Consider the following 25,974-nt stretch of genomic DNA (forward strand, 5'->3'; position numbering starts at 1 on the left):
GTTAAGGTTTGATAAGGTTGTAAAAACACCAGGAAGACTGGAGTTCTTTCAAGAAAAGGATGAAGTGGCAGGGATTTTCCCAGTCAGTCCTGTTGGTGCACAGGTGCCCTGCGAGGTCAATGCAGGCAGAAGCTGCTGCAAGCCCAGCAGGTTTCAGTAGAGGTCAATCCTGTCAGCATCTAGATCTGCATTAAATGTGCTGTAAGGTCACACGTTTGGAGTGTGCCATGGGAGACTGCTCTGGATACTATGTCTGAGGCTAAGTTGGGAAGTTTCTCTGCCTTACAGAACAGATGGCCTCTGCTAAGGTTCTCTGATCACCACCAGACTGGTTTCTCCCTTTCTGTTCCCTGTCTGGGCCCCCTCTCTATATGATGATGTCCAGTTGGTCCCGCTGAGGCCCCTGGATCATCTGAGGGAGGATACAGGGAGGATATGAGAGGCTGGAGGCCAAGAATAGGGTTGCCTACCCCATTCTCCCTGTCTGTGGTTTTGAGATGACTGAAACCCGCCACCACCCGATGCCTTTTTTTTTTTTTTTTTTTTTTTTGCTAGTAACTGGAGGATAGACGTGCTCCCATGGCTACAGGTGTCCCTAAGTTCAGCAATTTGTTCTCATTCTTTCTAGTCCCAGACACTAACATCTTCCCACTGTGGGCAGTCTTGGGTCCTTCATCATCTCTGCTGATTTGTTTTGTTGCTGTTGTTTGTTTTTCTCTGTACAGCCCCAGTTCTCCTGGAACTTGCTTTGTAGACCAAGGCCTCGAACTCAAGTAGATATTCTTGCCTCTGCCTCCCAAGTGCTGAGACTAAAGGTATGCACTACTATGCCTGGCTGTCTTCTATATCAATTCCTTTTATTATATTATTTTCAGTTAGATCTGTTGAGTGTATCTTGTATTTTGCAAGGCCTGACAGATAGACCTATAAATAGACTTGTCTGGAGACTATAATGTGAGAATTCATGTGTCTGCTGTGTTAAAATCAAGTTAAAATTAAGCTTTTCTCATTTCATCACGATGAGGACATTCGGACTCCTCCCTCCTAGCTGTTCTGAGATACACAATCAGTACTGTTAACAGTCTTTACCACATGTGCTTTTGATCACTAGAACTTTACTCCCAGGTGACTTCTCTCCTTCCTTCCCTAAGAGAACTCAGGTACTTTTCCCAGGCCCTGGTTATCAATATTCTTGTTTGTTTGCTTGTTGTAGAAGGGTTTTCTGTGTAGCCCAAGCTAGTCTGAAACTTGTGATCCTCCTGCCTGTACCCCCTGAAATGCTATGTTTGCAAGCATGAGCCAGCACACTCAGCTGTAGTCTGCACTTTCTGTATTATTGACCCTATTAGCTCTATCATGCACTGCTTGTCCTTACTAACCTAGTCTCTTAGAGCTAATTGAATGGCCTCTCATGATATCCATTTGTGAACACATTTCATTATTGTTATGGTTGAATTGAAATGGATAAACTTATTTACATGCAAGCGTTTTCTGATATGAGAGAACTAGCATTAATATCAAGCACTATGTATTGACAGCAGATTGGAACCTTGAAACCTGGGCTCCACGGTCCTGACTTGGTGAGTGTGACATACCAGAACTGCTCTGTAGCCCACAGAAGACAAGTCCAAACCTCATGGGGAGGAGACAAACAGCAGAAAAAGGGCTGAGAACATAGCTCAGTGGAAGAGGGCTTACTTGCTATGCATAAGGCTTTGGGTTCAATCCCAAATTCTGGAACAAACAAAAAACCAAACCATTGGAATCAAATGTTTTCCTTGGACTCAGTGGACTTTCCCCAGAAGGCTCAGGCTGAGAAACACCTTGATGGACATCTCCTTCACCGAATGCTAGGCAGTTGCTTATTGGGACTCTCTTGATTATTTCTTCAAATACAAAGAAGGGCAGCCAGAAAAATAAATAAATAAAACCATGTGAAAACTGTGCCCTCACTGAAATCCAAGATCAAGAAGGTCTAAACCGCAAAATAATGTAAGTAAACTCGGGGAAAAGAAAACAATGAAAAAACCTCATCAAATGGAAGAGATTGGGGTAGAGCATCACAGAATTCCAGTGGTTTCCCACAGTCTTGCTTCAAGGGAGAGAAGCTTTTGTTGGTAGGCTGGGGAAGCCTGCATGCCTATGAAAACTCCTCCAGAAAAGCAGTCCACAGTAGTGAGTCCTGGGAGTCTGAACTCAGGGCCTCATATTTGCGAGGGTGTGTTTTCCTGACTGAACCACCGCCGCTCTCCAGCTGAGCTTTGATTTCAAAAGCCAAGACATTGAATGTTGAGCTTGTTCCTCGCCACCTTTTCCCCCTTCTTGTTCCTACTCCATTCTGTTTGTTCCCTTCCTTCTCTTAGTTCGCTTCTGCTTTCATTTAATAGATGCACACAGGATTTAAATGACTACACAAAACACAGGAACCATAAGCAAGGAAAAAAACATTTATTGATTTGTCTTTCTGAGATTGACTCAGTCTGCTTAGCAGGATCTGCTCCATTTGTACCCGTTTTTTCCTGCACAAAATATATGTAACTTCTTTTTTATGGTTGAAAAAAAAATTCCACTGTATATGGAGACCGTATGTACCTTCCCCATTCTCTTGTCACCGTGGCTTAGTTATTGTGGCAAATGCTGCAATGCAATAAGCCTTGATGCGGGAGTATCCTCGTGATATGATGACCAAGAGGCCCCTGGGTAAATAGCCAAGGGTGGTATCACTCACTGGGTCATAAGATAGACTTTTGGAGAAACCTCCACACTATTCTCCAGAAGGATTTTACCAGTTTATATTCCCATGGGGAGTGTGTAAGGATTCCCTTTTGTCCACAGTCCAGCTGGGGTTTGTTGTTGTGTATTTTCTTGATGACTGGCATTCCCACTGGACTGTAGCTTTGATTCATATTTCTCTGACAGTTAAGGGGACTGAACAATTTTCACACATTTATTGACCAATTGTACTTCCCCTTCTGATTATTTAACTAGCTCATAATTGATTGGGTTGTGTGTTTCCTTGTTCTTATCTTTTACGTAATTTTTGAGCTCTTTGTATATTTGAGAATTTATTCCTTTGTCGTATATACAGCTGTCAACAATGTTTTCCCACTCTGTAGGTTGTCTTTTTGTGGGATTAACTGTTGCCTTTGAGAGAGCCCTTCTTACTCTGCAAGTGAGGCCGTGGTGAAGGAAGTGGTGGCAAGGGGGGACACACCTGCTATGGAAAGCTGTCATGGAAAGGAATGACACTGTCCAGCTTGGAGTATCTTGGGTGCTCCTGGGTCCCAGAAAGACTGATATTAACAGTTCCTATTGTCTTCAAATTAAATAGCTTGACGTTCACTCACAAAACAGTGTTTAAATTGGGATTTATGTGGAATTCCTTTTACTTTTCCAGCCCCTTCCATACCTTCGTTGAAAGACATTTGTGCTCTGGGAGTCTGAATAAGACCCTTATCAAAGGGATGAGGTTTTGCTCCTTACCACCCAGCCAAGCAGAAATAATCTCCATCAATTAATTGCTTCAAGCCCTTTCGGTATACAGTTTCATTTGGAGGATTTTGCAGGGACATTTTATACATGATGAATGAATGTTCAAAGGCCGTTTGTGCCTAATTCTAGGTTTAATAGTTGCCTTTCGTTATCCATGTTGCTAAAATTTCAAAGTCTTCCATCTATCACAACATCCCAGGATGATTATCATACAGAGGGGACTTTTGGTAAGTAAACATTCAAGTGTGTATCTCACTGCTAAGGCAAGACTTCAAAAGCAAATAATTCATTCCTCTCTCTTTCTCTCTCTCTTTGCTGTTAAACCACATCTATTTCTCTCATCTTTTCCCTCTCTTGAAACTAGAGATGGAACTCAGAGTCTAGGGCAAGTATTCTATCCTCCTATCACTGAGAAATATGGAGATCCACATTTTATTACCTTAGATTAAAAGGGTGGGTAGGTGGATGGATGGATGAATGGATGGATGGATGGATGGATGCAGAAAAGAAAGGAGATGTGGGAGAGAACTTGGCCTCTTCCTAGGCTGTCCACTGTGTAAGAAGCTCTGCCTGGACCTGAGCCAGTCCCCAAGGCTCTACATCTTTTTCTTCACATTTCTGTGTTCTGTGGTTGCAGTTGCCTGTGGTTGACTGCAGTCTGAAATATTCCGTGGAAAATTCCAGAGAAACAATCATCTGACTTATGACAGCACACTGTTATCATTTTGTTTTATCATTAATTGTTGCATCTAACCTGTAAACTCAAGTTTAACATGTCTGGTTAGGAAAGAATACAGCATATGTGGGGTTGGGAATTATCCATAATTTCATGGGACCTTGGAACACATTCTCAAGGATAAGGAAGGGATGATTATACGTATACCAAGTCTAATCAGCAGAAAGCAAAATTACAAGAGCCAATAAAATTGAAGCCAAATAACAAAGTTAGCATGAGTGGAATCCACATCAGGATGAGGAGGAAACAGAAAGACAGTCATGCGTGGAACTAACTGCCCACTGCCTCATGGACGTTTACTAGAAAGAAAAGGCAGTGCCAGGCCTCACAGGATTCATTAGGAAGAAGGGTGGGAAGGGAGAGATAAAAACCCAGTTGAAAAGAGGAGTGAGGAAGTGTATGCAGGAGATACCAGGAGACTGAGAGCATGGGGCAAGGCACACAGAAACATTCTAACCTCTTGTCCTGAGAGCCTGGGGCCTGCATTCAGAAATCTGATCGGGATACTTTTTTTTTTTTTTTTATGCCATTCCCTTTTGAGTTGGTCTGGTAGACATTCCTGGCTCCCCTTGAGCCTCTGGTTTTGCCTCATTTTCCTGAATAGGGTAATGACAGCCATGGCTGACGTGAATTACCTAGAGAAATGGCTCATTTGGTTTATTCTGCCAAACGTCTCTCTACCAGCTCTTTGTATGTGGCCTCTTCTGTCTGTTGTTAAAAGTACATATGCTGGCCGGTGGTGGCACATGCCTTCAATACCAGCACCCGGGAGGCAGAGGCAGGTGGATCTCGGTGAGTTCGAGGCCAACCTGGTCTACAAATGTGAGTTCCAGGCCAGCCAGGACTGTTACACAGAGAATCCCTATCTCAAAAGACAAAAAAGCAATAAATAAATAAATAAATAAATAAAGGTACCTAGACATGAATTCTTGAATGTTTTCTCTAATGTGAAGTTTTACAACTTTCAGAGGTTTCTCTCCAAGTCTCCCCACTGACGAAGAGGCAGGATTGGCTACTTTATGGAGGTGATACTGTTTTCACCCTGGTGATATGGATGGCCCAAACCATGCTGCCTGGACTTGGGGGTGAGATTTTCTTCTGAAGATGTACCTTACTGAGGCATATTCATGGGCCTTTGCTGTATGGACTTTCTGGGTGCCTCGCTTGAACTCTCAAGATAGATAACATCATGAGTCTCTCATCCCTTCCTCTCCTCTGCTCTTTCCCTCCCTGTCCTTGACTTCCATTGTTCCCTCCACAGGTTACCTCCTGGTCTCTCATGTGTGCCAGGTACTCTCTAACAGGTTCTGGGGAGATGAAGCGAAGAGGGCAGGGATAGTCTCTGCCTCTAGACATAACCCACAGGAGAATGCAGGCCGTAGTGGAACCCACAGGATGACAAAAGCTGAGGAAAGCTTCCTGGTTGCTGTGGCAGTTCTGTGACTTGGGAGGGCACGTTAGTTCTGTGAGGGCACTTTCTCACGTGACTGGCAGACGACAAGAGATGTCCTCACTGTGGCTTGCTGCAGCAGCATTGTTTTGCTTTCGGTCACTTGTCTGGGACACATCCACCTTACTGTTTGGAACTGGGGGCTAGATTTTTAGGTAGTGACACAAGTCACTAAGGTAGGTGGTACTTAGCTGGGTGACCTGCTTTTTGTCATTACTGATTTCAATCCATAAGCAGCCCATTGACAGCAAGCATTTTGTTTCTCTAACTTGGAATCATCCTGGGGTAGAGGTTCCCAGCCTCCTGGGTTGTTTCATCAAGACTGGATGAACTGGTGCTGCCGGGATTAAACAGATCTGAATATCAGGAAATCACTTTTTTTAGGGTGATGTGGTATTCAATAATACATTAGAGTGGTGTTGTTCTTTTATGCATATGAATTTATAGTTTCATCCACGGCATTTTGTTCATTTCTGTCGACCTTTTTGAGTCAGTATCTACTCTTTAGTACCTTGTGAGAATTGTGACAGAAAGAAAAATTCGTTTTAGTTCTTTGGCACTATTCAAACTCTCTGCATAATCTTAATCAATAGATCAGTGCTGCTCTCTCCTGAAATTCTCAGGGAGAGTAGCCTGGGTGTACCTTTGTGTTGTTTTTTTTTTTAATGTTCCAGAAAATTCTTGTTGACATGCTAGTTTACATAACTGGTTCATTTGGGCCAGAGCCAGATAATGGACACTAAACAATACACCCATCTATGTCGCAAGGGTGTGTGTGATGCTTATGTGATAATGCATATTTACAGATTCAGAAACCATATTGCTAAAAGTAGACTCACAGTGTAAGAAAGTTATCTGTACTCAAGTCAGGGTCTTCGGGGTCCCCTCATATTATAGATCAAATTATACATATTGAATGTGTAAGCTTCAATTGTGGTTTGTGTTAGGGGTTGGGAAATTAATGTTTTTAACATCCATAAACTGAAGCTATGTATTTTCTTTTATTATTTATTTATTTATACATTCATTCATTTATTTTGCATTGCTGATGATAGTATCCAGGGTCTTCTGCGGACCACTGCAAGCGCTAAGCTGCATCTGAAGCTGAGGCAGTCACAGTTCTTAGTGGAGTGCTCAAGGATGGGAAATGTTGCTTAGAGCAAATCAAGATCAGCTGTATCTGGAGAATTTGAACTTATTATCCCAGGGATATGTCACTTAGCCAAGATAGTCTTCCCTTTAAAGAAGTTTGTTCATTGTTTAAAGGGTTAAAAGCCCTGGATTATGTGAGCACATTTGTCTCTTTGCTGGCTAAAATGCTAAGTGTGTGAAATGAAGCCCAGGAAAACACAGCAGAGGATTACGATTATCCAGATTAGTTGGTGCTGCTTTCTACAAGCCCATTCTGCTATTTGCTAAGCAATTAACTTACTTCATCACAGTTCATAAAAAATTGTATCGAAGTCAGATTGAACTTTTCCTTCAAATTAGTACAAGATTTGTTGGACCGTCTGGCGAGATCATGGGCTAGACGCTGTTCATTGGAAACTGTGAATGGTGCTAATCAGGGCGGGGAAGAACAAGCTTGAGTCCATGCAGAGGAAGGGCAGGAGAGCATCAGAAACCTTAAGGGAGGCCGGGGCAGCTGAAAGGGATCGGGCAAACAATAGACGACTTAATGAGAATAGTGTATACTCTTCTCTCTGAGAGCCGGGCATGGAATCTTCACAAGTAAGCTCATCACTAAGATCTCTAAATAAAACTGGAAGAGATGAGTCCAAACTAATACATGTCCAAACTGCCACACAGGAAAAAGGAAAGAAACATGACAAAGCAAGGCAGCGTGAACTTGCCAAAATTTTAGCTTCTTAATTACCAAATCCCAAAATATCGGAAAGAGTAAAGCGTTCAATGAAGGATTCAAAAGTTTACTTATATGAGATAAAGAGATTCTTTAATAGGGGGAAGGGGAGTAGAAGTTATAAGATACAAAAACAGAAGGGGAAATAATGCAAGTGGAAAAGTATAAGGGGTAGGGGGCAGTGAGAGGAGGGAGTAGGTTCTCAGTGAGAGCAAAGAACTACATCCATGTGGAAGGGCAAGGGACAGCTTTCAAAAGAAATGTGCTTTAAAGACATGTTGTATCAGCCAGGTGGGAAGGCTGGAGCCTGGGGAGGTGGGTGGCTGGAGCCTGGGGAGGTGGGTGGCTGGCCCAGAAAACTTCAGTCTTCCAGGCAGGTGGTAAATCCAGCACGTATTACAGTTGCTGCTTTGATTGTCCCATTGTCAACACAAAATCTAAAATTTGTTTTCCCCTAGGTAAGCTTTTGCTTGTATTTCGGTAGAATATTGGTTTTATTATATTTACACAGCTCTGGGGCTATTCAAACATCATTGTCTTTGATTTTTGGTGTTGGCAAAAACCTAAATACATTTTCTAATTAATTACTGGGGAAAGGTCCTCTGGCTAACTAGAGATTACCAACTAAACTTTCAATCTCGGAGGTCTAATTTTCAGTACATGAAGTATAGCCCAATTTGGTAATTCATGGCAATTTATTTCAGCACTATCCCAACTGAGTTTAGGTTTGCTAATGATATTCAATATTCAAAGTATATCAAAGGATTCAATTTCAGTCAAAGGGTTCTAGTAAAATTGATAAAGTTCTCTACTTAGGATAGGTGAGTTCTAGCCTGTTTCTTCTCAGTTCTCTGCTGTGGCATGTGACTGTCCTCTTTAACTAAGAATGAGTCCCATCCCGCTGGGAATACAACCTCACTTCTTGACAAGATGCAGCCCCCTATATTCCATAGCATGATCTCCCGGGGATCCTGAGCACTATAGGATGGACATCCCCTCTGTGTTGTCCTTGTAGTGCCTGCCATGACAAGCTCAATAGAGGCTAAAATTGTTGAGTTGTGGGTCAGTGAGAGGACGCTGTCTAATAAAGTAGAGAACAACTGAGAAGATGCTCAACTGAGGTAAATTTTAGCCTTCTACATGTTGACAGATAGACAATAGACAGACAGACAGACAGACCCACACTCACGGCATTATCATCTAGCAGGGATACACAAACCAAAGTCACTGACAGGTCACTTCCCACTCACAAAATGGCAACTATCAAAATAAATCACAAATGTGGCAAGGAAGAATAAAAAATTCAAGTTCTAGCCTATCACTAGGAGCATTATAAAATATCTCAGCCATTTTGAAAAGTCAGTTTCTCTATTTGTCAAAAAATTAAACATGGTGTCTCTTATAAAGCAGATGACTATGAGATGTGAAAGCACACACAGAGATAGGGCTCATCAGCTAAACCCACGTGCTGGTCCTGGAGAGGACCAGAGTTTAGTTCCAGCATCCCCATCAGGTGGCTCACCTATAGATACAGATCTGAGGATCTGCTGTCCTCTTCTAGTCTTTGAATGCACTAGCACTCATGTGCACATGCCCGCACACAGACATAGACACATACACATAACTGAAAACAAGTAAATATATTGTCTTTTTAAAAAAGCCATGCAAATTCTCAATAATGGCAGATGGTAAACTCATACCTTTACATGGCAGCATCATCCATAAGGGACAAAAGTGGGGACAACCGAAGTGTTCATCAACCAAATGAATAGATGAATAAATATGATCGACTCATGTGAGGGACTAATATTCAGGTAGAAAACAAAGTAGCCAGGCGGTGGTGGCGCACGCCTTTAATCCCAGCACTCGGGAGGCAGAGGCAGGTGGATCTTTGTGAGTTTGAGGCCAGCCTGGTCTACAAGAGCTAGTTCCTTCCAGGACAGGCTACAGAGCTACAAAGGAAAAACCCTGTCTTGAAAAAAAAGATTAAAGAATTAATATATGTTGTGATATGAATGAGCCTGGTAAAATTATGCTTAATATAGACCTCGGTCACAATAGGCAGTATATGAACCTTCCAGAACAGGCAGATCCACAGATCAGAGAGAGGTAGGTAGCTGGTGAGAGAGTAGGGGAGAGGACTGAGGGTGTTGTGAGCAGCCAGACGACTTGTTCTGCACAGATAAACACTCTGGAGTTAGAAATGCTGCATGACTTTGGGAATATCCAAAAACTCTACAAAATTTCACTCTTTATAATAATAAATTTTACAATATATCTGAATTTAAATAGCTCTACCTGGAGAGAGTGAACAACTTAAAAGGCATATCTGTTAAAGCCTTGTTATCCAAAATGTACCCAGGACTCTTAAATTTAACAAATGGGAAAAACAAATTAATAAAAAGGAAATTTAAATCTAATTTAAGAAATGGGTCAGAGCATTGAATAGACAAATAACCAAGGGTGACCAGAAGCTCTCAAATTGGACTTAAGATCTGGTCAATAAGAGGGAAATAACTAGCCAAGTACTCAGGGTTAGTGATGTCATGAGTCTCAGAGGGAGCCTACACATTGCCACTTTGTTTTTTTTTTTTTTTGTTTTTTTTTTTTTGGATTTTTCGAGACAGGGTTTCTCTGTAGCTTTTGGTTCCTATCCTGGAACTAGCTCTTGTAGACCAGGCTGGCCTCGAACTCACAGAGATCCACCTGCCTCTGCCTCCCGAGTGCTGGGATTAAAGGCGTGCGCCACCACCGCCCGGCCCAGTTGCCACTTTGTTAAACCAGCATAATTCTAACCTTAACTGCCTTTTAATGTTCTTCTAATAAGTCACATTTGAGGTAGGACTTCAGTGTGGAAATCTGTAAAGAAGCACATAGCTCACTCTAGAATAACATGATCCAGAAAGTATGCTCTTTGGAACTTTCTCAAACACGTTGAACAGGATGTCCGGCAGAAACCTGCACATGGATATTGACAGCATTTTTCTTCATAGGTACCAGTACTTGGAAGCAATTAAAATGTCCCCAGCAGCTGAGAAGGTTGTACAAGTGTGGTAATTTGGATGTAATTGACCCCATTAATCTCAAAGGGCTGGCACTATTGGGAGGTGTGGCCTTGTTGAAGGAAGTGTGTCACTATGGGGGCAGGCTTTGAGGTCTCTTGTGCTTAAGGGTCACTCAATGTCATAGTCCAGTTCCTGTTGCCTTCTGATCAAGATGCAGCCAGCACCATGTCTGCCTGCAAGATGCCATGCTCCCTGCCTTGATAATAACGGACTTAACTAACCTCTGAAACTGTAAGTCACCCCAATTAAATGTTTTTTGTTTTTTTTTAAATAAGAGTTGCTGTGGTTATGGTGTCTCTGCACAGCTATAGAAACCCTAACTAAGACAACAGGCAATGTATTTCTGCAGAACACACTGGTTTGAGCATTTCTTACCTTAGACAGACATCTAATTAAAGACCCCGATATATAACATCACCTTTCTCATTCAGCATTTTGCAGACTAAAAAGCAATGTAAATTCTTGGTGCCAAGTATATACAAGTATAAATATAGCATGGCCTCAGTGATGAGGACACATGACTTTTAAAAAGATTGAGCACCAACTTACATCTCAGGCTCCAGCTTCTGGCTCTATGTTCTCTTGTAAACAAGTATTCTTATGAAGTGACTGGCCTAACCACTAGCTTCCCAATAATGGAAGTTTTTAAAAGATATGTGCCTGTTTCCAAAGTTGAAATGTAGCCTTGGATGCTAATCTTCATGAATAGGGACCCACCTCTAAAGCACTGATAAAGTCCAGCCATTAGAAACAGCTTGCCTTTGTTTCAGAGTGTCTCAAGGTTCTAAGGGGGATGGTTGTCCCAGTCCCTCAGCTTTGCTTGTTCTTTCCTTTATTGTCTGCATTACTGATGGATGCTACTTTGCAAGCCTGGAGGTCAAAAAGGACATCTTTGTGCATGGAATGTATGTGGAGGCACAGGCTAAAAGGCAAGCATAGATCTGACGTGAGAAAACCAGAAAGTGCCTTCCTTTACAGATGTTTTAGTGTAAGACACACAGGCTATTCTTTCCCTGGATTGAGCTATAATAGTAAGGCACTGATTTAAGCAAGACATTTGGCCAAGCTCCTCATGGAACCACCTAATAAGAATGAGGTGGTAGCCACTCCCTATGCTGATCAAAGGAAGCTGGCATTTCAGTTAGTAGGAAAGCAGATTTTGCACAATCATCGAGTTTTCTTTGGCACTTGCGAGCTTATTTATTAGAGTTATATGGGTGTGTGTGTGTGTGTGTGTGTGCATGAGACAGTGAGGGCTGAACCCAAGGTTCTACCACATATGCTAACCACATGCCTTGCTTCTGGACTGACCCTCCCTCCCCAAAACCTAACCCCAAGCAGGTATGCTTTAAGCCTTCAGCGGAACAATAATACATCATCTTTGAAGTCCGTGGCCATCACAAACGTACTTCCTAAGCAGGACTACTCTGAAGTACACACCCAAAGGAACAGAGAAAATAGAAGTCCTTAAAGATTAGACAATAGTGTCCTTAGGATGCAGGATGATTCAATTCCCAGAACTGATTGAGTCTTTTCTTTCCCAGGTTCATTTTGATATTTTACCATAAAGATTGGATTTATCTCAAGAATAAACTACTCTTGGGTTCCATATAGGAATCTTCATTGTACTGGGGACCCTGTGATGTTCTCTTTGGGGTTGACAGAGAGGAGTGGCAGACCAGTTTCTTCCTGCCTGGATTTCAACATTACCCTAGCATTTGTCTTTTGTCTGAGGACAGATATACACTATAGAGCTGTGAGGTGTGATGCCCTTCTATATGCTGTGAATATGCACTCTGACATCAACAATAAAGGGAAAAAGAAGGTGGGATCAGGGAGAAGCAAGATGTGAGGTAACAAGCCATGAGCCTGGTGGTAAATTATAAGCTAATAGAAATGGGTTAATTTAAGTTTTTAAGAGCTAGTTAATAATAAGTCTGAGCTAATAGGCCAGTTTGTAATTAATATCAAGCCTCTGAGTGGCTATAAAAGTGGCATGTGAGCCGGGCGGTGGTGGCGCACGCCTTTAATCCCAGCACTTGGGAGGCAGAGGCAGGTGGATCTCTGTGAGTTCGAGACCAGCCTGGTCTACAAGAGCTAGTTCCAGGACAGGCTCCAAAACTACAGGGAAACCCCGTCTCGAAAAACCAAAAAAAAAAAAGTGGCATGTGAGACCAGGCAGGACAAATCCTCCAGTTACTCTACAGAAGGTTACGTCAGATTTGAAACACTGTGAAATTTTTCTAGTGTCACAATTTTTATTGTCATTGCTTCCTTCTAATTAGATTTTTAGGCCTTTCTATTTTGAGTGGCTGTAAGCTACTCTGTATGTAAGCCCAGACTAGGGTGAAGTTAGATCAACCTGGGCTGGAATATTCAGGGGAGACATGACAATAAAATTCTTGAAGCTAAACTACTACTCACAGGCCTCAGAGAGGTCAGTGATGCGGATGTGTCCTGATGGAAATTTGGAAGTAGTAGGTAGTTCAACCAGTGAAGTAAGGATGGGATGGGGACCCCGAGGATGTATGGGACCACAGCTTTACTAATGTCCATAGGTATCACTCAGCATCCTTTCTGCTTCCCAGAGAGAGTTGGGGATTGACAAGTGGGAAGGGGGAACATATTTACTTGAATCCAATATTGACATTTAGGTTTAATTGTGGTTGGTAGCTTGGATTCTACATTAGCTACATCTGTGTTGGGTTTGCAGTCATTAGGGTGAGGAATAGGTGTGCTTTATCTCATCTCTATAGTGAGTGAAAGTTTTCCTTTAGGTCAAGGTGACTAGTATGGCTGAGTTTCAAACAGTTAAGGCCTAACATTGATGCTGAAACAGCAAACATCTAAAAAAGTTAGTGGTATCTATTGTCTTCTGATTTAAACTCTGCTTTAGTGAGTGATGTTTTTCAAAAGAGACATTCCTTATTAGTACAAAGAGACATAAGTAGATGTCCATAGCACTGGTTGACTGCCTATAAGGGTTCTGGGAATTTGGGACACAGGAAGCTGGTGAACATGTGTATCTAAGACGCCAAGGATAAAGTTTATTCTTTGTACTTAGGTGTACTGTCATTGACCCATACTTCATAAAGATGGCATCTCCTTAACTTAGTGTTACAGATTTAGATGCTGTTGTAGGTTGTATTTCCCTCTAATTTCATTTATTTGACTTTTAATCTCTAGCACTTCAGAAAGAAAGTAACCAAATATATTTGGGGATAGATCTTTTATAGGGGCAATTTATTAGAAGTGACACTGTTAAGAATGACACCGGTCCCATTTCACTGGTGTCTCTCTAGGAAGAGAAGGATATACAAAGAGTCAATCCTGGACAATACACACCTAGAAGACCAAATGAGGAACTGGGGGAGAAGACACTATCTGCAAACCAAGAGGAGAGAACTTAAAAAAAGCAAGCCCTACCCAACCTTGCCCTTGGATTACCAGACTCCCAAACTGAGGACAATTTCTCATTAATAAAGCACCAAGCCTGGCCATTTTGTTAGGATAACTCTAGAAGACTAATACATATGGCTTTCTCCATTTTCATGGTAAGCAAAAATAACCACTTTTCCCTTCCTGCAGCACCTTTGCGTCTTGACTCTGAAGATCGGATCAAAGACTGTATTGACTACCAGTCGACACTGTGGACTGCTCTAACCAATGAAAGGTGCTAAAAGGGATTTGCATGCCAATTCCAATCTGCAGGACAAGAAATTCTACTCACTTTCCCAAAGTCCTGTAGGCACGGCAGGGTAATGCACCCAGTTCCCACCTAAGTGTGAACTTGACCGAAAGCTCCTGCACAGCCTAGCTTCAGCCAACTAAAACTGCTAACCAAATGTTTGTTGGAAGCTACAAATCCTTGGTGACTTGTTCTTGCTGGGCAGCAAAGCCAGCCAGCATGCTGCAGATCTGATTTACTCAAGGGGGCAGCAGGCAGGAGCCAAGTGGTGGCTGACCAGATTGCATAGTTTGTGTTAGCATTAACTGTGATCCTCGAAAGCTCAATCCTGCCTGCAGGTCAGGAAGGCACCCACGTGGAAAATGAACAGATTAAGTGCAGCCTGCTTGATTTTTGAGCTCTTTTTTCACATTTTGACTGTGATGTATAGAAGATGCTCTGCTTGTTCCCTCTGCCTTTCCAAGCAAGTGTGCCTGGTGACATCCACCTGGAAGCTCTGTGCCAGGGCCCATGCTGGGTCTGCTTCTTCTGCCCACTTTGATCTTTCTCTGGCTCAATGAAGATGGTACATAGAGGAGCACATTAGCTATTTGTGTTAGCCCCTGAATTCTCTTTTAGGAGGGGTTGGGAGACTTCAGTCCACTAAGAAAGAGAAAGCCAGTGTCTTGGGCATTGTGCTATTTGAAGAGCATGCTTTGGCCCTTACTGTCTGGGAAAGTCTGCTTTTTCATGTTGAGGTCAAACTGCATCCCTATCTGGAAGATTTTACTTTACAAGCTGGCTGGGTAGAGGTTCTGATCCATTGGAACATCACCAGAGAGTCCATTCCTTAGCTGACTTCTGTGCTGTGTCTTTGAGACCTCTGAATGCCTTGGGCTGCTTTCTTCTCTTGGGGCCCTGGAAAGGCTTTCTAATGGATACTCTGTGATGGGTAACAAGCCAAGCTGCGGGGAGGTCCTTTGTGGCAAAGTTGGCTCGCCGGCTCCTTGCCAGGAGCAATCACTGCCTTTCTCTGCTGTAGACTCTCATCTCTAAGGCATCTTGGACATTTTTTGAGACAGAGCAGTAAAGGAATCTGCCTCAGATCATTAAAATCCTGTGTGTGGGCGATCTGGGTGTGTGTGTGGGGGGGTGGGCTGCCACAGACAATGTTTGACATGACTCTTGCCAGACATGGATGTTTCAGAAAAGCCCAGGGCACTGGATCACATGTTTCTGTGTTTCAATGGTTACCAATAATCTATGCATTCATTGTCTGCCTATCTAACTGCCATCCATCCATCCATCCGTCCTCATTTCTATCACTTACCTATAACTAAGACTAAATTATATGCAGTATGTACAAACCTTCCCCACAACTAGTCTGCCCTCCTCTGTGTACCCATTGTCTTAATAAAAAGACATAAAATATTTTGTATCCAGTTCCTTATTTCCTGTGAGCATTCATTGGCATCATCTTATGAAGAGAACATTGTTATAAGACATGAAAGACCACTGACTCCAACCAGTGAGTCAGTGAAGTGAGGCCAGTAGTTGGCCATAATTTTTAGATGGATGCTGGTTTTCTTCTTAAAGTATGGTGTTTTAATGCAGAACAGAATTTTTTCTCCTGTGTATTTAAACCTGAATATTGTTCCATTTTTTGTTGGAAAAAAAACTCCTCTTTTAGTAGAGATGATTTAATCTCAAAATGTCAAGTAACCTCAAATTTTCCTACTCAGTTATAAAGTGTGAATCACTTATTATTTTTAAAGCAATCTTATTTTACATACCAATTCCAATTCCCTTTCCCTCCAACCCTCTCATTCCTCCCACCTTCCTCCCATCCCACCCCCACTCCTTTGAGAGGGTGAGGTCTTCCATGGGGAGTCAACAAAGTCTGTTATATCACTTGAGGCAGGATTAAGGCCCTCCCCCTTGTAGCTAGGCTGAGCAAGGTATCCCTCCAGAGGGAATAGGCTTCAAAGAGCCGGTTCATGTACAAGGGATGAATACTGGTTCCACTACTAGTGACCCCACAGACTGCCCAAACCACACAACTGTAACCCACATTCAGAGGGCCTAGTTTGGTTTTATGCATGTTCCCAGCTGTCAGTCCGGAGTCAGTGTGGGTTTCCCCATCATGGTCTTGGTCCCTTTACTCATAATATCGCTCCTCCCTCTCTATGGCTGAACTCCAGGAGTTTGGCCCATTGATTAGCTGTTGATCTCTGTATCTGCTTCCACCAGTTACTGGATGAAGGTTCTTTGATGATAATTAAGGTAGTCATCAATCTGATTACAGGGGAAGGGCAGTTACGGTACCCTCTCCACTACTGCTTAGATTCTTAGCTCGAGTCATCCTTGTGAATTTCTAGGAATTTCCCTAGTGCCTGGCTTCTTGCTGACCCTATAATGGCTCCCTCTTTCAAGGTTTCTCTTTCCTTGCTCCTTGCTCTCCCTCTCTGTCCTTCACCCAACTTGACCTTCCTGATCCACCCACAAGTTGCTTACAACCACCTCTCACTAAGCCACACATTGGGATGCAGTTCACCAATGACGGGCAGCAGCTGTGAACATTGCTCTGCTAATGGCCTCACTTTGCACCACACCCTGGTCCATTGTCTTATTTGTATTAACCTCATTTCCATTAGACTTGATTTCCCCTGTTGCTTACTTATAGCTTGTGATAGTTTGAATGAAAATGGCCCACCTCGGCTCAGAGGGAGTGTGACATTATTTGAACAGATTAGGGTGTGTGGCCTTTTTGGAATAGGTATGGCCTTATTAGAGAAAATGTATCATTGGGGGTGGGCTTTGAGGTTTCAGAAATTCAAGCCAGACCCAGTGGTTCTCTATTCTCTCTCTCTCTCTCTCTCTCTCTCTCTCTCTCTGCCTGTCTCTGTCTCTTTGTTTCTGTCTCTCTCTCTTTCTGCTGCCTGCACATCTGGATGTAGAATACTCAGATACCTTTCCGAAATGTAAGCCACCCAATTAAATGCTTTCCTTTACAACACTTGCCTTGGTCATGATGTCTCTTCACAGAAATAGAGCAGTGACCAAGACACAACTATATAGGAATTCTTCCTCAGATGTTATTGCTGGGTCCCTACCAAAATTCAATAGAAGGTCCTAAAATACCAAGGCTCTCACAGGGACCCACTATTTTGGAGTTCTTTTCAGCCTTTGCTCTCGAAGCTTATGGTTGGAATGCTCCTTGGGCCTCCTGCATGGTACCTTGAAAGTCTGAGGTTCCACTGCCTCTATGTCAAGTGTGCCAAGAAGTTCTCAGCTCGAGACTTGGATTGGTTGTGATTGCATGGGGCTCAGGGTTGCAGGGTCACTTAGCAAGTTGTCCCTCTTGTCTTATATTTAGTCTCCCATTCTTTAATATTATCTTTGCTGGAAAATTAGAGCTTCGGAAAGAACAGAGTGAGGGTGGGAAGAATTTATAGGGCAAGTTTGTGCACCCCAAACACAGCATGTATCACCAGGTAGATTAACCTCCAATCCAGATGAGGAAAGTCAGCTACAGAGCAAGCAAGGTGGTGGAGAGAAAGTCTGACAGTAGGCAAAGTGTCTGTGTGGGTGCAAACAAAGTCTTCAAAATTCAACTTTCCTGTTGGTTACAAATACGAAAGAGGCCCTGGGGTCTCAGAATCAGAGGGCTCTGGAAGAGGCGTTGAGCCCAAGCATCCTTCACACTCCACCCGTTGTTTTTCTATCTAGTTCCCTGGCAATGGAAGTATGTTTGTTGATTCCAGGGGAAGGCAAGGTTTCTTCCTTCATGGATCTTTACTGTTGGCAGTGCCCTTCAGCCAGGTGTTCTGGAAGGTCCAGATAATGGCAGGCTTCAGTCACAGTCTTGCTTCTTGGGTAGCAGATGTCTGCCTTCTTTTGGAAAACAGGAAGGGCCATCATGTTACTGTTCAGAGACAGAAGGGCCAAGGTACAGATGACCTCTCAGAATCACAAGTTCCAACAATATTTCAGAGGTAAAAGAGCAATGGGGCTGAGATCCGGGAGCTTGTTCCTGTTCTGGAAAGGAAGCTCAGCTGTAGCCCTTTGTCTCTTGAATGAACAAAAACAAAGCTAAACCAAACATCAACAGCAACATGATTATGTAACACAAATTCTAGTTGGTCTTAATAATAAAAACACAGAGTCAGATATAAGAGTTAATGCTGAAGACCAGAGAAGCAGAAAGAGAAGCCACTAGAGAGACCTTTTCCCTCTAACAATGCTCAGACTGAAGAGGCAATCCTATCAGACTACATCTCCAGACTCCATCTGTCTCCATCAAACCTCAGACTGCATCTGAGCTTTTGTCTCCTCCCGCCTTATATTCCTCTCTCCACCCAGTCAGATCACTCCTGTCTCCACCTCCCTAGTTCTGAGATTAAAGGTGTGTGATCCCAACTGCTGGGATCACCTTTGTGTGAGCTGCTTCTATTTTAGACAGAGTCAATCTTGTGTGTCCTTAGGGTGGCCTTGAACTAACACAGAAGCCTCTGCCTCTGTCTCCCAAATCCTGGGATTAAAGGTGTGTGCCACCACTCCCTAGCCTCTAGTGGCTTAGCTCTGTACTCTAACCTTCAGGCAAGTTTTATTTGTAAAAACGTAAATAGAATATCGCTATGCAATTTCCTATTTCCACAAGTGAAAAAAAACTCTTAGAAGCTTTATGGAAAAGACTCTATTGCAAAAAACGTTGGGATTCTGCCCAGGGCATTCTGTTTTCTCAGAGTGGTCATCTTATAAATGCGACTGAGCAGACAGCCTTGCTGTGCCACTGCTGCAATTGGGGTGGGGTGAGGGATCAAAGCATATTAATTGTGCTTTAAAGTCTAACCACAAAAATTCAATGATGCAGACTGTGAAGTGTACATGTGAGAACAGCAGCTCAACAGATATTCTTCTGCAGTGACTGCCTACCCCTACCTGTCATTCATTCGTTCATTCATTCATCTAACCTTTTGCATCCATCCTTCTAACAGTACACTCATCCATCTGTCTTATCCACCCTTCTATTGTCTGTTAATTCCATCTACCTACATGTTGTGTGACGCTTGTCTTGAAGACGCATGAATAGACACCTATTCACCTCTCATAGGAAACTGAAGACAAAGCAATGACACTGCCAGTTGAATGTGTTTTGAATCAATGAGTTGATTGGTGGGGTTCCCACAGGCTTATGGGTAAAGGGTTACTTATAGGAGCATAGGTAAATGCTTCACCCACAACCCACTCTAGTACAAGTGACTACTCATGAAAGCTGGATCCCTGGAGCTCTCTGTACAACTTATAGACAACTTGATAGCTTCATAGTCTCCTCTCCTCAGTGTTTTATGCTTACACAACTCTGGGGAGGGAGAGACCCTGTGCATCTAGTAAATTTTAGGGACTTTCTAAAAATGTGTGAGTTGTTGGCTTCCTGTATCTCAATGAATCTCCCTTTAGAACTTTCACAGTCTTAAGAAACCCTTCTTTAGGACTTCTCAAATTTGAATGAGTTTCTCCCAGTATGGAGTGTTTCAGTTTAGAGAAAAACACTGTCTAATAGCATCTATCAATCTATCTACCTACTCATCTATATAGTCACTTAACCATTCATTTGTTCATTAATGTATATATTCATTCATCCATCTAATTATCTATTGGTAATCTAGATGTTCTGTCTATCTATCCACTTGTTCTTACATCCACTTGCTTTACCCAACTATGTACTCATCCACTGATTCACTGGCCCACACATCTATCTATCCATCCATCCATCCATTTATCTATTGATAATCTAGATGTTCTGTTTATCTATCCACTTGTCCTTACTCGCTTTACTCAGCTATATACTCATCCACAGATTCACTGGCCTATCTATCTATCTATCTATCTATCTATCTATCTATCTATCTATCTATCTATCTATCTATCTATCCATCCCCCCTTCCACCTTGAAAATAAAGACAGTCAAAAAGTCCAACTGAGTAAAACCAAAGTCCCACCTATAAATGAAGCCCTGCAACACAGATGAATGGTAACAATGAAGTATGTAATCAACACAAGTGGAAAGGAAGACAGATTCCTGACTCCTTCCTTTCCCAGTCCGGTTCTATAACTATATGCTATGGGAAAGAGTACTAGATTCTGGCTTTTTTTGTTTGCATGTTCCTGTCCTAACTCCCTTATTTTTGATGGGCATATTTGAGACAGAGCTGTGAGAAAGAAGTCCTGTTTTTTCTCATTCAGCCTTCACTGGGAAATGGGAAAGGAACTAAAGATGTGGCATTATCTGAAAAGGTCTGAAAGTTTGAAAGCCTGGTAGCTGTGAAGTCAGAAGTCACAAGGCAGGGATATTAGTTTAGAATAATGGGGTCATCTGAAGGCAAACTGAAGGGGTATCTTACCACCAGAAGCTCTTTGTAGCTCTGCAGGAGAAGCCTTCAGGATGAGTGGACCTAGGAGCCAGAAAGCACCTTAGACCCAGGCCTGTGTGGGATCTTCTAGATTCACACAGCAGAGGAAGTAGGTTGTATGACCTTGCTGGGTGAGCCATCACTCCCTTGGATACCTCAAAGGGAAGTGGTATGAAGGGGTGAAGTCCAGAAACACAGGGAATTTTCCAGAGGTACCTGCCCCATTGAAGTTTCTCAAAGGTGTGATGGCCGTATCCATGTTTTAGACAATGTTTTTATGTTTAATTTACAGTTTCCAAGGGCTAATCTCACCTGAGACTTCTCATGTTGACTGTAAGTAGAATACACCCATTCCACACTTCCCTTATCGTGTTCTAATAAGACAATAGATAGCAGTCTCTATGCAGGCTCACACCTTTACCCAGGGGAAATGGTGATAGCATTGAAGGTGCCCATCCTATCAGCTCCTGGCATTTGGGAGGGCAAACACTGATATAAATAGTTAATTTAAGATAAAGGTTAAACTTCTCAGAAACTCTGATGGCTGAACTAAAGCAGATCAAACCCATTATTAGGTAAGTTTACCATTAAAAAAAAAGCAAGCATGAGAAAGAATAATCAGGTGAAACCAAAGAGTAAAGAAAGGTGTGAGGTTTTTAAAAATGTATTCTTTTGTTTTATTTTATTGTTTTCAATCAAAATTGGTGATAGTCTTTCTTAGTTTGTGAATGTCACATCAGCCACCAGTTGAGTTAAGTCTCGGAGGCAAATGCAGAGCTACACAGCTTTGACTGGAAAGTCTGAGTCACCACTGCCATCCCCTGTGTCTAGATCCACAGGGAAATGGTGCCAGGAACCTGTGGGTTCCACCATCTGAGCATGCTCAAGTCTCTCGCATAAGTTTTTGCACATAACCTACCCACATCCACTCCTAGACTTTAAGTCTTACTTCAAATGTATGATGTAGTGTAAAGTCTAATAAAATAGTTGCTGGACTATATTTTAGGGACTGGTGAAGATGTCTAGTCGTCTAGTGCAGATGCAACACCCCACCCAATAAATATTTTTTGATCCAAAGTTGTTTGAATCCTCAGATACAGAAGGTGATGACACCTAGCAAGTGGCTTCTTGAAATTATTTTGTTTTTCTCCTACCCAAAATTGTCCATTCTAAAAGGAAGAATATGACAAATCCATTCCCCAAATAGAAATAAAGGATGAGTTTATGGATAAGTTGATATAATAACTTTTCTTCTGTTTCCTGAAATCAGGTGGGTTGAGGTAAGTGTATCAGGAAGAAGGGAGGGAGAAAAGGAGAGATCAAGTGAAACAGTAATAGTTTAAATTCAGATTTTTGAATCTTTTGAGATTTCTTACATTGAGAATATAGATAAAAAGTCACTTTTAGCTGTGAATTAACCTATGAACTATGACTGTACTTGTGGACTTCCGAAAAGCAAATAGACATGTACCAACTCCTGAAGATACCTGTGCCACAGAGATCAGAGCCATAGTGCATTGGAACTAAAGATCTGAGAGGTGATTTGTGTCCTCTCAAAACATCAATGCTAGGTTTGAACACTGACTTAGTGTGAATGACATTCCCAAAGATGTCTCCTTTTGTAATTAACTGCAGCTTCAAAGAATGGGGCTTGCACTTTGAAAAGTAGTAAGTTGAGGATCAGTTCATGTTGGATAAATTTGTATTCCCTGAGACAAAATTGGTTCAGCGTCACAACCATATTGGTGTCACTCTGGCCAGTGTGAAGACCAGGCTGTGTGTAAATAGACAGCTGAAGACAGGCACCTTCTGTTGGCCCGACTCACAGACTTGGGAGTGCTGAGGCTGTTGCAGGTGACCTCATAACAGTAGAGGTCTAGCTCACACACACACACACACACACACACATACACACACACTTTACCTGATTACTTGTTTTATATGGACTTTGAACTAATCTTAGATTTTTAAGATGAATTTTATGAGCAATTAAATGAAAATAAATGAAAATGAGTTTTTTAATAAAGAGAAAGAGAATTTTTAAAGCTATGAATCCACTCTTAAACATGAATTATTTGGTTCACTGGTTTCACATTTGCTTCAGTATCTAATGACATCACCCCAATGTGTCCTGAACCCTGAAATCATAGACTCATACTAGTTGGCTGTGAGTTCAGAGACCACTTGGGTTGAAGCTGACTTCCTTCTTCCTTAAGCGGCACACTGAGCTGCCAGCGGCCTGACCCTGCCTGAAACTCCCAAATGATTCGCACCTTCCTGAAGCTTCTTCCCACATGCTTGGAAAGTTTGACAGGCTGGCCCCCATCTCCCTAACCCTCTCTTCTCCTGCCTAGTCTTGAAGAACACAGCTTGCTCATCTGAATCCAGCATGGCTTGTGAGACCTTCTTTCTTGGGTGCCCCACACAGGAGACCTTCAAATATGACTTGTGAGAGGTAGAGCATAGGCCTTGGAGTACCTCCTGGCCACAGTCCTCTGTCTGACTAGCTGCTCAGACATCCTGGCCTACAGCTGGGAGAGGGAAGAAAAGCAGCCACGTGTGATCAACCGTTGTTCAGCCTTGGATAATTATTTCCCCATCTCTCCCTCTTCACTATTTAGCGTGAGTCAAGTCACACCAGTCTGGGGTGGTGGGACTGGTTGAATAAAACTAACCTAGTCAAGAATGACAACTAATTTGTTTTAGGCTAATTTGGATTTCACTCCATAGAAACACAAATTCAAAGGAGCTGAAAAACCTGTTCAGAGGGTTGTCAAAAGGCAGCTGTATTTGTAGCCTGGGCCACAAAGCAGTAACAAACATATCACTTCTTAGAAATCCTGGTTGGTGCCGGAAATGGTTAAGCTGACTTGTCTGACTTGTAAGAAAGGGACTGGATGCCGTCTCAGGCAATGGATGGTTTAGAAGAAGAGTTCCTTACAGCCGGTGGTGTCCAAATACTCTTGGTATCTGCCTTTCCACTAAACCACATCAACCAACCAGGGGCCACATCCTGACTCTCCTCCTAGCTATCAATTGCCAATAGGGATTAGACTCCATGCCCGCCTTCCCGCTCATGCTAGGAGTTCTGTCCAGCTTGACTTGCACAGATTTCATGCCTGCACACTCAACTGCCATGAATTCGTTAGTGCCGCTACTGCTGTGTTGTGTCCAGTAAACATTGCTCCCTCATAGGCATCCATGACCTCTGACTCTTAAAATCTTTCCACCCTCGCTTCTGAAATGATTCCTGAGACTTGGGAGGAAGGCATGTGATCTTCATGGCAAATAACATCATGCTACTGAACCGAAACAAACAATTTCCAAAGGGCCAAAGCCCACAATTTAGGTGAAATAAACCAGTGATGAGAGAGTAAGGAAAAACGGGGCTTCTTAGTCATTCATCCGCTCAGGGAGTATCTGCGGAGCATCCACTGTGCTAGGAAGCTGGATGCTAAGTTCACTAGACAGGAAAGTTCTGCATCTCTTGCAGATGGTTTATTCTGTTGGCTGTTTGTTCCCTTTCTTGATACTGCCTTCTTGTTTACATTTCGATCAGATCCAGGTATGTAATATTTTTTGTGCTTCAGAGCATAACTTCTTGACCATAAGCAAACAAGAAAATGTCACCTTTAAGACAGTATTTTTAGCATACATATCTAGAGATAGTATAACGTTTTTAATCCCCTTGTACAGTACTGGGAATAGACCCCAGGGTCTCTGCATGCTAAACCAGCACTTGGCCACTGAGTTAAACACCTAGCTCAGTAGTAAGCATTAAAAACTGTGATATTGAGTATACAATCCTTAAAGTTTTAAGTGCAGAAGAAAACAGGACGTTTGTTGCATATGGACCCAAAGTGATAGCTGCATTTCCACTGAACATTAGACATTCTGTTGTAGAGATGATCTATGACAATACCAGTGCACACTGGAGTATTTTTGTTCAGTTATGTAGGGGAAAAGGGGAGTTTTTCTTAGCAAGATCAAGTTTCTTAGCATTAATTTTATTCTGTGCCCAGTAGTGCTGAGAGCGCAAGTCTAAGATTCTGGCAACAGTGTAGAACCTCTTGGTCTGTTTGAAGATTGGTCCACCAGGAACTTGAGCTTGACTGGGGTCAATATTTGCACACCTGGGACTCTATGGTGCTGTTTTGCTTCTGCCCTATGGTCTCAGAGGTTCTGGGATGCTGAGCATGGCATCATATCAAACTGTAGCAGAAATCAAGCCAGGCCAGAGTTCTGGACCCACTGACACCTGACAAAAGCAAACAGAGTAATGGGGAAGCTGGATTCCTGCGTGAAGGCTCTGTTCTACTGTCTGCCAAGGACTGAACTGTACCTCCTGGGTACTCTGCCCACCAGGTCCTCACAAGGTGGCTGAATGTATGAAGGGTGTTTCGAGCAGCAAGGGTAAAATGAGGTCAGTAACTGGTCCTACATCAATGTGACTGATGTATGCATAAGAAAAGGAAATGAAGACAGGCCCAGGGAGAGACTGTGCTATGATTTATAGAATGAGTATCTTCCAGGGCCCACATGTTCAAGGCTTGCTCTCCTGGGTGATGTTGTCAGCAATAGGTGGAGTCTTTAGGAGGCGGGGCTTAGTGTAGGGTCCTTCACTCATTCCAGGTGTGCTCCCAAGGGCATTGTGGAGCCCGGGCATTCTTTCTCTCCTTGCCAGCAGTGAGTGACTTTGCCTGCTCACATATTTCTGAAATAGAACCCTCTCTATGAAACCAACGAGTCCTAGAGCAGAACGTTGATAACTGAGTCAGCTGAGAAAGCCATTCTCTTTTTAAGTTAGTGACCTCAGATGTTTTGTTATGATGACAGAACCTTAAGATGCTCTGTGAGGACCCAAGGAGAAGGCCCTCTGTACGAGCCTAGGAAAGAGGACTCAGGAGAAACCAGCTCTGTCCTGCTTTCCTTACTGCCTAGGCGCTGATGTTTTGTGTGGTAGCCTTAGGAGACAGATACACCATATATTTTTGTTCTCTTCTGTGAAAAGAAGATATTTTTTGTTTCACCTAGCAATGAGACTGTGAAGAGGAAATGGAACATGGGCAGCCTTGTTTGGGCTTTCTTACTCCTGACTGCCTTAAACAATTTACCTTTCCAGCTTAAATTGCTTTCCTATCTGTCTTCATAGTTTGTCATTACAATGAGCCAGTGAAGTTGTTACTATTAGCTACAGTGTACACAGGACAAAGCCTGGTCACTTCCCGAAGAAATCCATCTAGTAATTAGCAGATAACGGCTTTGAACCCCAGGCTCTGGCTTTGAACTC

Source organism: Chionomys nivalis, chromosome 13 (genome assembly GCF_950005125.1).
Source record: "Chionomys nivalis chromosome 13, mChiNiv1.1, whole genome shotgun sequence".
NCBI lineage: Eukaryota > Metazoa > Chordata > Mammalia > Rodentia > Cricetidae > Chionomys > Chionomys nivalis.